Source organism: Setaria italica, chromosome VIII, assembly GCF_000263155.2.
Source record: "Setaria italica strain Yugu1 chromosome VIII, Setaria_italica_v2.0, whole genome shotgun sequence".
Taxonomy (NCBI): Eukaryota; Viridiplantae; Streptophyta; class Magnoliopsida; order Poales; family Poaceae; genus Setaria; species Setaria italica.
This window is the reverse complement of record NC_028457.1, coordinates 24,305,561-24,318,773: the sequence shown is the minus strand read 5'-3', so window position 1 is coordinate 24,318,773 and position 13,213 is coordinate 24,305,561.

Here is a 13,213-nt window from a genome sequence, read left to right as displayed (position 1 = left end):
AACTTTGTTGACGGCAGTTATGATCTTCTGATTGATCTCAATGCCGCGCTTGTGGACCATGAAACATAGAAACTGACAAGCCGAAACGCCGAAAGCACACTTGTTTGGATTCATTTTCAACCCATGCTTCCTTGTGCACTTCAGCACTTTGCGCAAATTGGCCAAATGCTATCAATGTCCCTTTGACTTGACAATGACATCATCGCTGTAAATCTCCACTAGAACACCGATAAGCTTGTGGAATACATAATTCATGACCCTTTGATATGTAGCTTCAGCATTTTTCAAGCCGAAAGGCATGACCACCCATTCGAACAAACCAAGATGGCCAGGAGACCTGAAGGCCATTTTGGAGATGTCTTCTTTGGCCATTAATACTTGGTTGCACCCGGCATTACCGTCCATAAAGCTGATGACCTTGTGTCCTACGGCAGCATCTATCAAAACATCAGCCGTCGACATCGGGTATCCGTTCATCAGCGTAGCTTGGTTAAGATTTCTGAAATCAATGCAGACACATAGTTTTCCATTTTTCTTGTACACAGGAACAATATTAGAAATCCAGTCGGCATATCGACATTGCCTAATGAATCTTGCTTCAATCAATCTTGTGATTTTGGCCTTTATATCAGGTAGGAGTTTTGGATTACAACATCATGCGGGCTGCTGATATGGCCGATATCCTGGTTTTATGGGCAACTGGTGTTCGATAATGGACCGGTCTAATCGGGCATTTCATGATACTCCCAAGCAAAGCAATCTTTAAATTCTCTTAACAACTCTACTAACTCACACTTATACTCAGTATCTAATTTAGCACTAAAATACGTCGGCCTTGTCTTGCTACCATCTCTAACGAATCGGCCGACGTAAATCCGTGCCCAAGCTTTCCATCTTCTCAGACGAACTCATCCATCAAGTCGATTCTTCTGAGCCGACTGCTTGGATCGGCTGTAGATCAAAATCGGACACTTTTAAGAAGTCAGTATCCCAGGTCCTGCCAGATATGCACCTGATGTCCTCGCAGCTCCACTGTTGCACATCGGCTGCGGCAACGCTATAAGAGGAATCGGCGATGACCACTTCAATCATGTCGCCAATCCACTGGACGAGGCATTGGTGCATTGTAGATGGGATGCAGCAGTTTGCGTGGATCCAGTCTCACCCAAGCAGCATGTTATAGGACCCTTTACCATTAATGACAAAGAAAGTGGTGGGTAGGGTCTTACTACCGATGGTGCGGTCGACGCAGAGTGCCCCCCGAGCTGGGGATATGTTGCCTTCGAAGTCCTTGAGCATCATATCCGTCTTGATCAAGTCTTCTTCCCCCTTGCCAAATTTCTGGAACATGGCCTATGGCATGATGTTCACCATCGCGCCTCCATCTACCAACAGCTTGGTAACGGGTCTACCATTGACTTGCCCTTTGAGGAACAGTGCCTTGAGATGCTAGCATTTTCATCTTCAGGTTTTTCAAAAGTGGCAGTCATTGGCTCTAAAGCCAACTGTGTCATCCGCTCTTTTGCCTCTATTGCATTGTTAACATTGGTGGCCAGGCCCTGATCGTTGGTTTCTTCATCGGCTTTTCTTCTGGGGTGCCAAACTTGAGATTTGACTCCTTTCTTATCCAACGCCTGCCTCTATTCTTCTTCTTGTTGCTCCCATTGGCGCAAACGCTGGACCCTTCTCTTTTAGGATTTGGTCAAACCATCCGGGCAGCATCTGGGTTCACTGGTTTACTTAGCGGCTTCATGCGTTCCCAACCCGGCTCTTGGCCTAATGGATTTTCATTGGAGACTCTTGCGTCAGCTATCTCTCCCAGCCGATCATACGTGCTAGCTCTGCCCCCCCAGCCGATCATGCACTGAAACTAGCATGTCGTCTTATTCAGGCCAGTTTCTGCTGATCGGTTCTTGCCCTCGATCTCTAGAGCATGACCTCTTGAACGGGCGGCTGCTGCAGTATTGGCTGTTGCACTCAGGACAGTTTTCGGCCGACGGCAGTCTGAGATTGTTCTCCCAACAGTGGATGAAGAACGAACATCTCCAGTGGTCTTCGTGTCGGCGCATCATTTCTTCTTTGCGTCTTGTGTCTTCCTGTTGCCTTTGATACTTGTTGAGTAGATCCCAAGGTGTGATAGGTTGACGGGGTCTTTCCAAGTTCTCATACTCTATTTCTTTTTGGCCTTTTCCTTTAACATCACTGGCCGAGGCCTGATTGCAGGGGTTCAGAGCCCCACTCCTTCTAGCTGATTCTGATGTCTGCACCTTGGTTTGGAGTGCATTTTTTCTAGTGACGTCGACCATGTTGGTTGGGAACGGATGTTGGTTGATCTTCATCGGCTTTGCTGGCTTTGTGGGGACCTCGAATTTGAGTCTCCCTTGCTCAAAGACTGACTTTATCTGTTGATGGAAGACTTTGCACTCATTGGTGTTGTGAGATGTGGCATTGTGCCACTTGCAGTACTTCATCTTCTTAAGCTGTTCGGCCAACGGGATTGTGTGGTAGGGTGAGAGCTTGATCTGCCCTTCTTGTAGTTGTAAGTCGATGATTTTATCAGCCTTAGATGTATCGAAGCCAAACTTTTCCGGTTCCTTTTTTCCAAATGGGCATGAGATTGACTTTTTGCCCTTGACCCATTCGGCCAAGCCGATGTCCGCCTCTTCGTCTGAATCGGACCCTGTCATGTACGCCACCTTTTTCTGGAAGTTTCTTCGTTGGTCAAAGGGGCGCACTTCCTGGCCGGACAGCCGGTGTACTATCTGGCTTAGACTCTCAAACTCATGGGAAGCATATTTTTCTTTGATGTGCGGTAGGAGCCCTTGGAAAGCGGTATCAGCCAGCTGACCATCCATCAAAATTAGACTATAGCATTTATTCCTGACCTCTTTGAACCTCTGTATATAGCTGGCCACCGATTCATTGCTTCTCTGCTTAAGGCTAGTTAGGTCTGAAAGTTTCATCTCGTGGACCCCCGCAAAGAAGTACTTGTGGAATTGTTTTTCCAAATCAGCCCAAGTGACAATGGAGTTAGGCGGTAGCGTCGTAAACCATTGAAAGGCTGACCTGGACAAAGATGATGAAAACAACCGCACCCTCAGAGCGTCCTGTGTAGCAGCTTCTCCGCACTGGATGATGAATTTGTTGACGTGCTCGACCGTGGACATGTCATCTTGGCCTGAGAATTTAGTGAAGTCGGGCACCTTATACCGATAAGGAAATGGCAATAGGTTGTAGGCGGGTAGGTACGGCATCCTGTATATGTAGGTCTGCACCTTTAGCTTTAGTCCGAATTGGTCTTGTATTATATTTGCTATTCTTGTGGTCTAATCCACCTGCTACCAATGTGCAATCGGCTGAACCACCAGCATATGCTGTTGAATTTGCGATACCGTGATTGGGTGGAAGATTGGAGCGTGGTGCAGATCTTGAGGTTGGACCGTTGGATGAGGAGCTGATGATTGCTGATGAGTAGGATCAATGTGTTGTAACGCATCTGCTACCTTGTCATACAGTACCATTGGTGCTGCAGTTTTGAGAGGGTCCTAGACGCCTACCCCCTTGCTGATTTCTGAAGCAACATGTTGATATTGCGGGACTGTCGGCCGAGAAGCCGATGGAAATGACGTCTGTACTGGAGATTTTGAGGCATGAGCTCCTGGAGGCACCCCGTAACCAGTGGATGGATCTAGATCGGCAGGTACTCCTGCCGTTCCCCACTGCGCCGATGTCATCAACGGCGATTGCACAGAAGGGACAGGTGTAGGGTGAAACGGTACTTGCAATTGGGAATGTGGTGCACCGATATAACCTAGGGGCAGTGTGGTGTTGTACCCCTCCGCTCTTCATGTGCATCGGCTGAGCAGCCAATTGGAACAGCTCCTGACCGGTGCACTGATAGGAGGGGCGTAAGCTGGTCCTTGATACCCCTGCGCCGCACCATTGGCCATGGAGTTAATGACGGTGTTGTACACCGTGTGGGTTATCACCTTCGACTGATCAATCATAGCCTAATAAACAGACTGCTGGATCATCTCGGACATCTTCCTCGAGTCTTCAGCGATGGTGTTCTGGTGAGGAGTCGGAAGGGTGGTCTTCTTGACAGGTTCCCCACTTTTGGTACAACTATAGGATTGCAGGCATGCCTTCTTGAACTCTTCCATAGCCTTTGCCATCTCATCCCTCTGGTCGTCCTTGAGATCTGCCTCAGTGACTTCAATAACGTTGTCTTCCAAGATTTTGGCAGCCTTCGACATATTGGATATTGCTTCTGTCCCACTGGGCGTGCCAAAAGTGTGTTGACGCTAAAAATCAGATGATGGTTTTGGCTCCTGCATCGGACACACGACCCGGGAGAATCTGCTTAGCTCCTGTTCGGGTTATTGCCCTAGTGCGGTTCACGCGGCGTGCAAGTCAATCTGACCTATTGATTGACAAGGAAGGAAAGATATCAAATTCCAAAGATTCCATCGGCTGAAGTTCTGATCTATTCCAAAAGATGTATCAGCGAATCGGCTGATTTAGTGTAAGGATGATCGGCTATAAAATAGCCGATAACCACATGGCAATTGTAAAAGAAACTACCAGACTAACCTAAATAATGCTACAGAGACAACACTTGGAATATATTTAATCGGTTGTGTGATGATATACAAAATATTGATATAGCCGACAGTTCGTGTCTCAAGCTGGATAACTAGTGATAAAAACTAAAATAACAGGTAAAACCTATAATTCTAGTAAATATCGATAACTGGTGAATAATCTAAACGAAACCACAATGATGCGCCCAAAGTTAAAGCTTAGATATTACTCTATATGTGGAACTTACAAATTGGGCAGAGGTCGTGTTGATGCAGCCTTGCCAACTCGGACGAACTCGTCAAAAGAAAAAAAGGATTTAGCGAAGTCGCCGACTTGAAAGTAAAGTTACGTGAAAAAGTAGATTTGTATTGATGATTTTTGTGTTGTTTTACAAGCCTTACAAGGCACCTATTTATACCCTACTTCAACTGATTCCCTAACCGACTATGATTTTATCTCTAATTCAAAATAATAATTATTTACACACGGGTACAACTCGCATCGGAATCGAGCACTAATCAATCCTTCGTGGGCCAACTCTATCTTCATTTTGCTACCGCCTTGACCCATTTAAGCCCATATCGACCGAGCTGCCCTAGCTTCCAATTGGCTAGTCCTCATCGACTCCCTCGGCTAATCGGGCGAAACACTGTAGGTCTATCGGCCGATTCACCAGCCATAGCTTCTCGCTTATCTGCATCAGCCACTTTTTCTCTCCTTGACGCTGACCCTAACACGTGTCAAAAACCGGCATCAACAGCAGGAGGAATGCAACATCTTGGCAACAGGATCGACTTATCTCAAGTCAAGCAGCAATAAGGCGAGACCTTGCGTAGCTATCTACGCCATTTCATGGACAAGAAGGCCACTTTCATGGACATCATGGAACGAAATGCCATAGAGTGCTTCCAAAATGGCCTCTATGACCACCGGATGTTCCAAGATTTTGGCAGAAAATGCATAGAAGATATGAAGTCTCTCAAGACCATGATATAGGCCTGGGCGGATGAAGAAGACAAAGAGATCGAGCAGTTCAAATCTAGTTGTAACAGAGGCCAGAACAACAACAAACAGTGCAATGACTAATGCAACGATAAGAACCGCAACGATTGCCCCAATGACAACCGAGGCAACTACTCGGGTGGTCAAAATTGCAAAAGACAGGCAGACAATACTGTCATGTCGGTGTCCCAGTCCTCCAAGAAGAGCGGCGGAAATCAAAAGAGGACTCTATTCAAGGAGCTCCTGAAGAAGCAATGCCCGTGGCACCCACACTCCAAACACTCTGCGATGGATTGCTATAGGTTTCGCAGAGTCATGAAAGATTTTTGCCGGAACCTTCTGGAGCAAAGGACAAGGGCAGGGCCAAAGAAGGAGAAGACGAGGAAGACAACAGAAAATTCTAGAACTCATCCAATGCCATCAACATTATCTTCGGTGACACACCGGGTACTGCTACCAAGTGGTCCCAGAAACTAGCCCTCCGAGAGATCATGTCCATTGAACCAGCTACTCCTACGTTCCTTTAGTGCTCTGAGGTGCCAGTCACCTTTTCAAGAAAGGATCAATGGACTAGTTTCTCCGACCCTGGATGCTACCCTCTTGTCGTGGATCCAATAGTCGTAGGCTCTCGACTCACAAAAGTACTCATCGACGACAGCAGTGGCCTTAATGTGCTCTTCACCAGGACTTTGAGGAAGATGGGCCTCGATGAAATGGATATGCTCACCCCAACAAACTCTTCGATCTATGGGACTGTCTAAGGCAACGTGGTTGTACCCCTCAGTCAGGTGGTTTTGCTAGTTACCTTCAGGACAAAGGATCACTACCGGACCGATTACATCCGGTTCGAGGTGGCTGACTTTGAAATATCGTATCATGCCATCCTCGGAAGACCAGCACTAGCCAAGTTCATGGCCAACCCGCATTACGTGTACTTAGTACTCAAGATGCTGGGACCCAAGGTAGTACTCTCCCTACGCGGAGACTTGAAAAGGTCCTACGACTGCGACACAGAAGCCGTAGAGTTGGGAGCGACTACTCAGGTGCCAAATTCGATGATGCAAGTGTGGCGGAACCACCCAAATTAACATGGCTAAAGCACAGTTAAGTCGCCTAACACGCGATCATGTACTTTAAACAAGTCAACTTGGTCGTCCGTCGAATTTCATCCAATAAACAACTTAACTCAGGATCGAGAAGCAAGACTCGCACGAAGGTGAGTGGTTACAGAAATTACAACAATCCATCCAGATTCAAACAAAATTTACAGAGTTCTCAATGATCCCGATCCTCACCATCCGAGGAGGGATCCCACTCAACCGTCCAACCAGGAGGAAGTTGGAGAGGCCAAGTGCCACTTGCAGCGAGCTCAGAGCATCAACATCACCTGAAAAGATGTGCCACAACAAGGCTGAGCAACTACGCTCAACAAGACTTAACCGACTGGTGGTACTACTCCACCAACACCTAGACATGCAAGCTTTTTAGCTAGAGGGGTTTGTTTTGCCAAAAGCGACTAGTGTAGGTCCTTACTTTCAATATTTTAGCCACAGTTCTACGTTCATTTACCAATCTAAGTTAGCAACTATACTAAACAAGCATAGTTTCCAAACACTTAAATGCAGGGAATCATATTAGATCATCACCATCTTTCATTCTTACTCAGTGTAGCATAGCGATCAAGCAATCCCAAACTGTGAGAGGCAGCCGAATCGATTCGAATTTCTTAACCATGCATGGCAAACCTAATCCCACGAGATCCACGCACCGCGAAGGGTGGCTTCATTTGTCAACTGTCCCCATCAATTCCCAGACCAGTGTCGAGCCCACTTCACTTGGTACAAGGCTCCATAGACCCGACCTCTGCCGTTCTATGACAGCACTTGTTACCACATGATGCACCAGGGGAAAACTCAGTTTCCAGAAATAGTGGAACGATCCGCTCATGTTCCGGTTCAATCAGGTACAAGGCTTCTCCATCCCATACTAGGTATGAGATTAGTGTTGGGACACGAGGTAGGCTACACTAGCGCAAAACGAAATTTTTCTACCGCAAAAACTAGGAAAACTGTCGTATAAGGATCACGGGATTACCCCTCGACGCACTGGTGCGGAATATTTAGAATCGCGTTGGGGCAGCGAAGTCGATCAGCATAGTCGAACACTTAGTCGATCACGTCGATGTCGAGTAGCTCCTCAGCAGCTCGTCATCGTGCAGCAAGATCGTCCTCGTGCCGCGGCTCGTCGTCGGCTCGTCGTGGCTTGTCGGCGGCTCATCCAAGTGCTGCAGGCGCAACACCTCCAAGGTATCCACACGTGCAGGAAGGAAGTGTCGCAAGCTAGACTGCTAGATCCGCAAGTTGCAACAGGCAAGGGTGTGGGAGGCGCGGCAGATGTGTTTCGCCAAAAAGGTCTAAACCCTAGAGCGCCCCCACCCCTCTATTTATAGAGGTTCCTAACGGGCCTCTGGGTCCGAGGCCCATTAGTACTTCTAAACTTAATCCAACTCGGATCACATCCGAATTGGGCTTCCAGCCCCTTAAGTATGTGACCCTATGGGTTCGGATATGTATAGACATGGCCCAAGTACTGCTACTCGGCCCAATAGTCGGTAGCGGCCTCTAGCAAGACATGCCAACTCCTATACGCACACGGAGATCATATCAGACGAACAGTCACAACATTACGTACATGCTATTCCTTTTGCCTCACGATATTTGGTCTAGCTTCAAGCCGACCGCTCTTTCTCGATCCTAGGATTCGGAATCCCTTTGTAGGTTAACTCTTAACCGTACGTAGCATGGCCATGCATTTCTGGATCCGATCACTCGAGGGGCCCAGAGATATCACTCTCAATTAGAGATGGACAAATTCGATCTTGATTGACCATGCCTCAAAGCATGCTTCTTGACAAACCCGAAAGCTACCTTTTTAACTACCCTGTTACGGTGTAGTGTTTGATAGCCCCTAAATAAGTCGATCCACATCTTGAGTACATGCAACAATCTCAGGTCTAAAAACAAAGCATACATGTTGTGTAAAGAAAGAACTACTTCTCATGTTGGGTCAGTCCTAGCATATGTCTCTACATATGCCTACATTATTAGTTTGACATCTCCATATCCATGACTTGTGAAACATAGTCATCAACTAATACATGTGCTAGTCTAATATTCATGTGTGTCCTCACATGAACACCGACTAGGGACAACTTTAGAATAACCATACAAGTAAAGAGTTCCACATACAATTCACATAATTGCAGATCAATTCAAGTAGCCTTTAATGGATATTCAATGAACACAATATGGAAATGATGGATACAATCAGATATCATCATCTCTATGATTGCCTCTAGGGCATACCTCTAACACCCGGAGGATAAATTCCTATCTTTAACTACTTGCAATACATTCATAGCTCTTACATGCGCATCATGCTTAGCCTGCGGGAGTGGTTTTGTTAACGGATCAGAAATGTTCAGATCCGTGTGTATTTTGCATATTGATCTCAGCCTGGTTAACGAAGTCTTGAATGAGATGAAATCGCCGCATTACATGTTTGTTCTTCTAGTGGTTCCTTGGCTCCTTTGCTTGCGCAATTGCCCCATTGTTGTCACAGTAGAGATTCAATGGGCTGGACACATTCGGGAACACACAAAGCTCAATGAGGAAATTCCTTATCCAAACACCCTCCTTCGTGGCTTCCGAAGCCGCGATGTACTCAGCTTCTGTCGTAGAATTGGCCACCGTCTCCTGCCTGGAACTCTTCCAACTAACAGCACCACCATTTAGCGTGAACACAAATCCTGATTGTGACTTTGAATCATCTCTGTTGGTTTGGAAACTAGCATCGGTGTAACCTATTACAACGAGCTCCTCCTCACCTCCATAGATGAGGAACATATCTTTAGTCCTTCTCAAGTATTTAAGAATGTTTTTCACCGCTATTCAGTGACTCTCACCCGGATCAGACTGGTGTCTGCTTGTCATACTTAGCGCATTTGAAACATTTGGGTGAGTACTTATCATTGCATACATGATAGATCCAATAGCTAAGGCATATGGCACTCTACTCATGCGATCCCGCTCATCAGCAGTTGAAGGACACTGAGTCTTGCTGAGATGTATGCCATGTGACATAGGCAAGAACCCTTTCTTCACCTCTTCCATGTTGAACCGCTTCAACACTTTGTCAATGTAAGTATCTTGGCTTAATCCTATAAGCCTTCTTGATCTATCTCTATAGATCTTAATGCCCAGAATATATGCCGCTTCCCCTAAGTCCTTCATCGAAAAACTATTTTTCAGTGAAGTCTTTACGGACTCAAGCATAGGAATTTTATTTCCAATCACCAATATGTCATCCACATATAAGATTAGAAATACTACAGAGCTCCCACTAACCTTCTTGTAAACACAAGACTCTTCTTCGTTCTTGGTGAAATCAAACTCTTTGACCACTTCATCAAAACAAATGTTCCAACTCATAGATGCTTACTTCAATCCATAAACTGATCTCTGAAGCTTGCATACTTTTCCAGCATTTTTCGGATCGAGAAAACCCTCGGGCTGTATCATATACATGTCCTCAGATAGGTTTCTATTTAGGAAAGCTGTCTTGACATCCATCTGCCATATCTCATAATCGAAATATGCAGCTATAGCTCGAATAATCTGAATGGACTTAAGCATCACTGCGGGCGAGAAGGTCTTGTCGTAGTCAACTCCTTGAACTTGTCGAAAACCTTTTGCGACAAGTCGTGCTTTATAGATGTGAACATTTCCATCCATGTCATTTTTCTTCTTGTAGATCTACTTGCACTTTATGACTTTAACACCATCAGGCGGGTCAACCAAGTTCCAAACTTGATTGTCTCCCATGGACTCTATTTCGGATTGCATGGCACTCTGCCATTTTTTGGAGTCTGGGTCCATCATTGCTTTTGCATATGTCGCAGGCTCATCATTGTCCAACAATAATATTTCCCGCATTTCGAGGAGCCTTGCCGACCTTCGTGGTTGTGGCGGTGCTTCTCTTAACATGGGTGTCTCAAATTATTCTGCTACTATAGCATTACTCGTTGATTCTTGCCCAATTGGCTCATCTCGAACTTCTTCAAGATGCACTATCTTTCCACTCTTTTCTCCTTTGAGAAACTCTTTACCCTCTGACCGGTTGTAGAAATAATATCCCAAAGTTTCCTTTGGATATCCCACGAAAATGCACTTATCCGACTTGGGTGTGATCTTGTCCGACTGAAGTCGCTTGACAAACACTTCACATCCCTAAATCTTTAGTGTGAAAGCTGTTGTTTCTAGAGCATATCCCCAAAATGATAACGGTAGGTTCGACTGGTTCATCATTGATCGAACCATGTCTAACAAAGTTCGATTACATCGCTCGGATACACTGTTTCTCCGAGGTGTTCCAGGCGGTGTAAGTTGTGGAACAATTCCGCGACTCTTTAGATGATTGCTAAACTCGTGGCTCAACTACTCGCCTCTACGATCAGATCGTAAGGCCTTAATTTTCTTGCCACACTGATTTTCAACTTCATTCTAAAATTCCTTGAACTTTTCAAAGGTTTCAGACTTGTGCCTCATCAAGTAGACATAGCCATATCTACTAAAATCATCAGTGAAAGTTATGAAGTATTGGAATCCTCCTCTAGCCATCGTGCTCATTGGTCTGCATAAATCACTATGTACGAGTTCCAACAAGTCTACTGCTCTCTTAGGAAAACTAGTGAAAGGCGTCTTGGTCATCTTGCCTAGCAAGCAAGCCTCACACGTCTCGTATGATTCAAAATCAAATGAAGTTAGAAGTCCATCAGAATGGAGCTTCTTCATGCGCTTTTCACTTATATGACCCACATGACAATGCCACAAGTAGGTAGGACTCAAATCATTAGGCCAAGGCCTTTTAGCACTTACGTTACAGACAGGTGAACCATCAAGATTTAAAACAAAGAATCCATTCACAATGGGTGCCAAAGCCATAAACATATCATTCCTGGAGATCACACAACCATTGTTTTCACTCACAAATGAATAACCATCCTTCATGAAGCATGAAGGAGACAAAATGTTTCAACTTAAACTAGGAACGAAATAACAATTATTCTACTCCATAATAAATCCTGATTGGAGGTAGAGTTGCATCGTCCCGACGGTCAACGCAGCAACTCTTGCATTATTGCCCACGTGGAAATCAACTTCTCCTCTTTCCACGCTTCTACTTCTTATCATTCCCTGCATCGAATTGCAAATATCAGCAACCGATCCGGTATCAAATACCCAAGAATTAATAATTGTATCAGCGAGAAATATGTTGTCTATAACATTAATAACAAGCGTACCTGAGGTGGAAGTACTCTTACTTCTGCCATTCTTCAATGAAGCTAGGTACTGCTTGCAATTTCTCTTCCAGTGACCAAGTTCATGACAATAAAAGTACTCTTTGTCTGGAGCAGGTCCAGGTCCAGCTTTAACCTTAGGCGCTAGGTTTGGCTTGGACATTCCAGCCTTGCCCTTCTTCTTCCAAGAATTGCCCTTCTTATTAAAACTAGGCTTGTTCTGTTGTAATGACTTAGGTTTAATCAGCCAAGCTTAATCTTAAGACAAGTTCCCAAATCTGCAGTTCAACTCAACCCAGACCCCTAAAACCCAACGAACCGCCATTTTTCTCTAAGTCCCGAAATCAGTGTTCTTCTGAGCTTTGGAGCCCTGGATCCCCAAATCCATTGCGATTTTGGACTTGGTCCAATTACAAGAGTTGGGCCTTGGCCTGAGTTCTACAACTTTTGTTAAGGCAGCAGAAGTGGTGCAGTTCGGATTTTGGGAGAGCTAGAGACCGGAAGATGGACCCAGAAGAGGGATCCCACGGATCTATCAGGACAAGCGCGCCAGAGAGCGCGTACACCCAATTCAGAGTCTCGCCACCGCGTGGCTTAACCTCGCCAACAAGAGCCGCCTCGCCTAGTCACCGGTCGCGACAAGATGGATCAGCGTGCCCCCTTCCCAATCACGTGCAGAAGCACCCTGCAGCCCTTTCCCACCTTGTCTCGTCTCGCCCGGAACCTCGTTGGCCGCGCCAGGCACCCTGCCGCTGCTACGACCGAAGATTGGCCGCTGCCGTGCTAGTCCGCCTTGCCTCTCACGCACATCTCCTCACCAGGATCCCCGACCGCGCGCCCCAACGCCTTCCGACTTTTCCGTCACCCCTCAGCCGCGCGCACGCCGCACGACGATGCTGCCTTCGCCAACCACGGCGCTAGCAGCGACAACTCCTTTTCCCCCGCCTCGCCAGTAGCGTGCCACAGCCAAGCTGCTGGTTCCACGCCTACTAGCATCGCCGCTCGCCCTGCCACCTCGCCTGCAGCGCCCTCACGTGTAGTGCCTTCCTTCCTTCCTGCCACACGCTAGCCGAGCCGCCGCCCCAATCCGCCGCTTGACGCGACCAAACCCCGCGCTCGCCCTCACCAATCCTTCACTCCGGTAAAACCGCGCCTGCATAAGCTCTGTCTTCAGTGCCCAATGACTGTAAGATCCTATCCCCGAAGCTCTGCTTCGCCGGCCAATGGAGGCATCGACCAATCGCTACCGTGGCAAAGCACTACATCCCC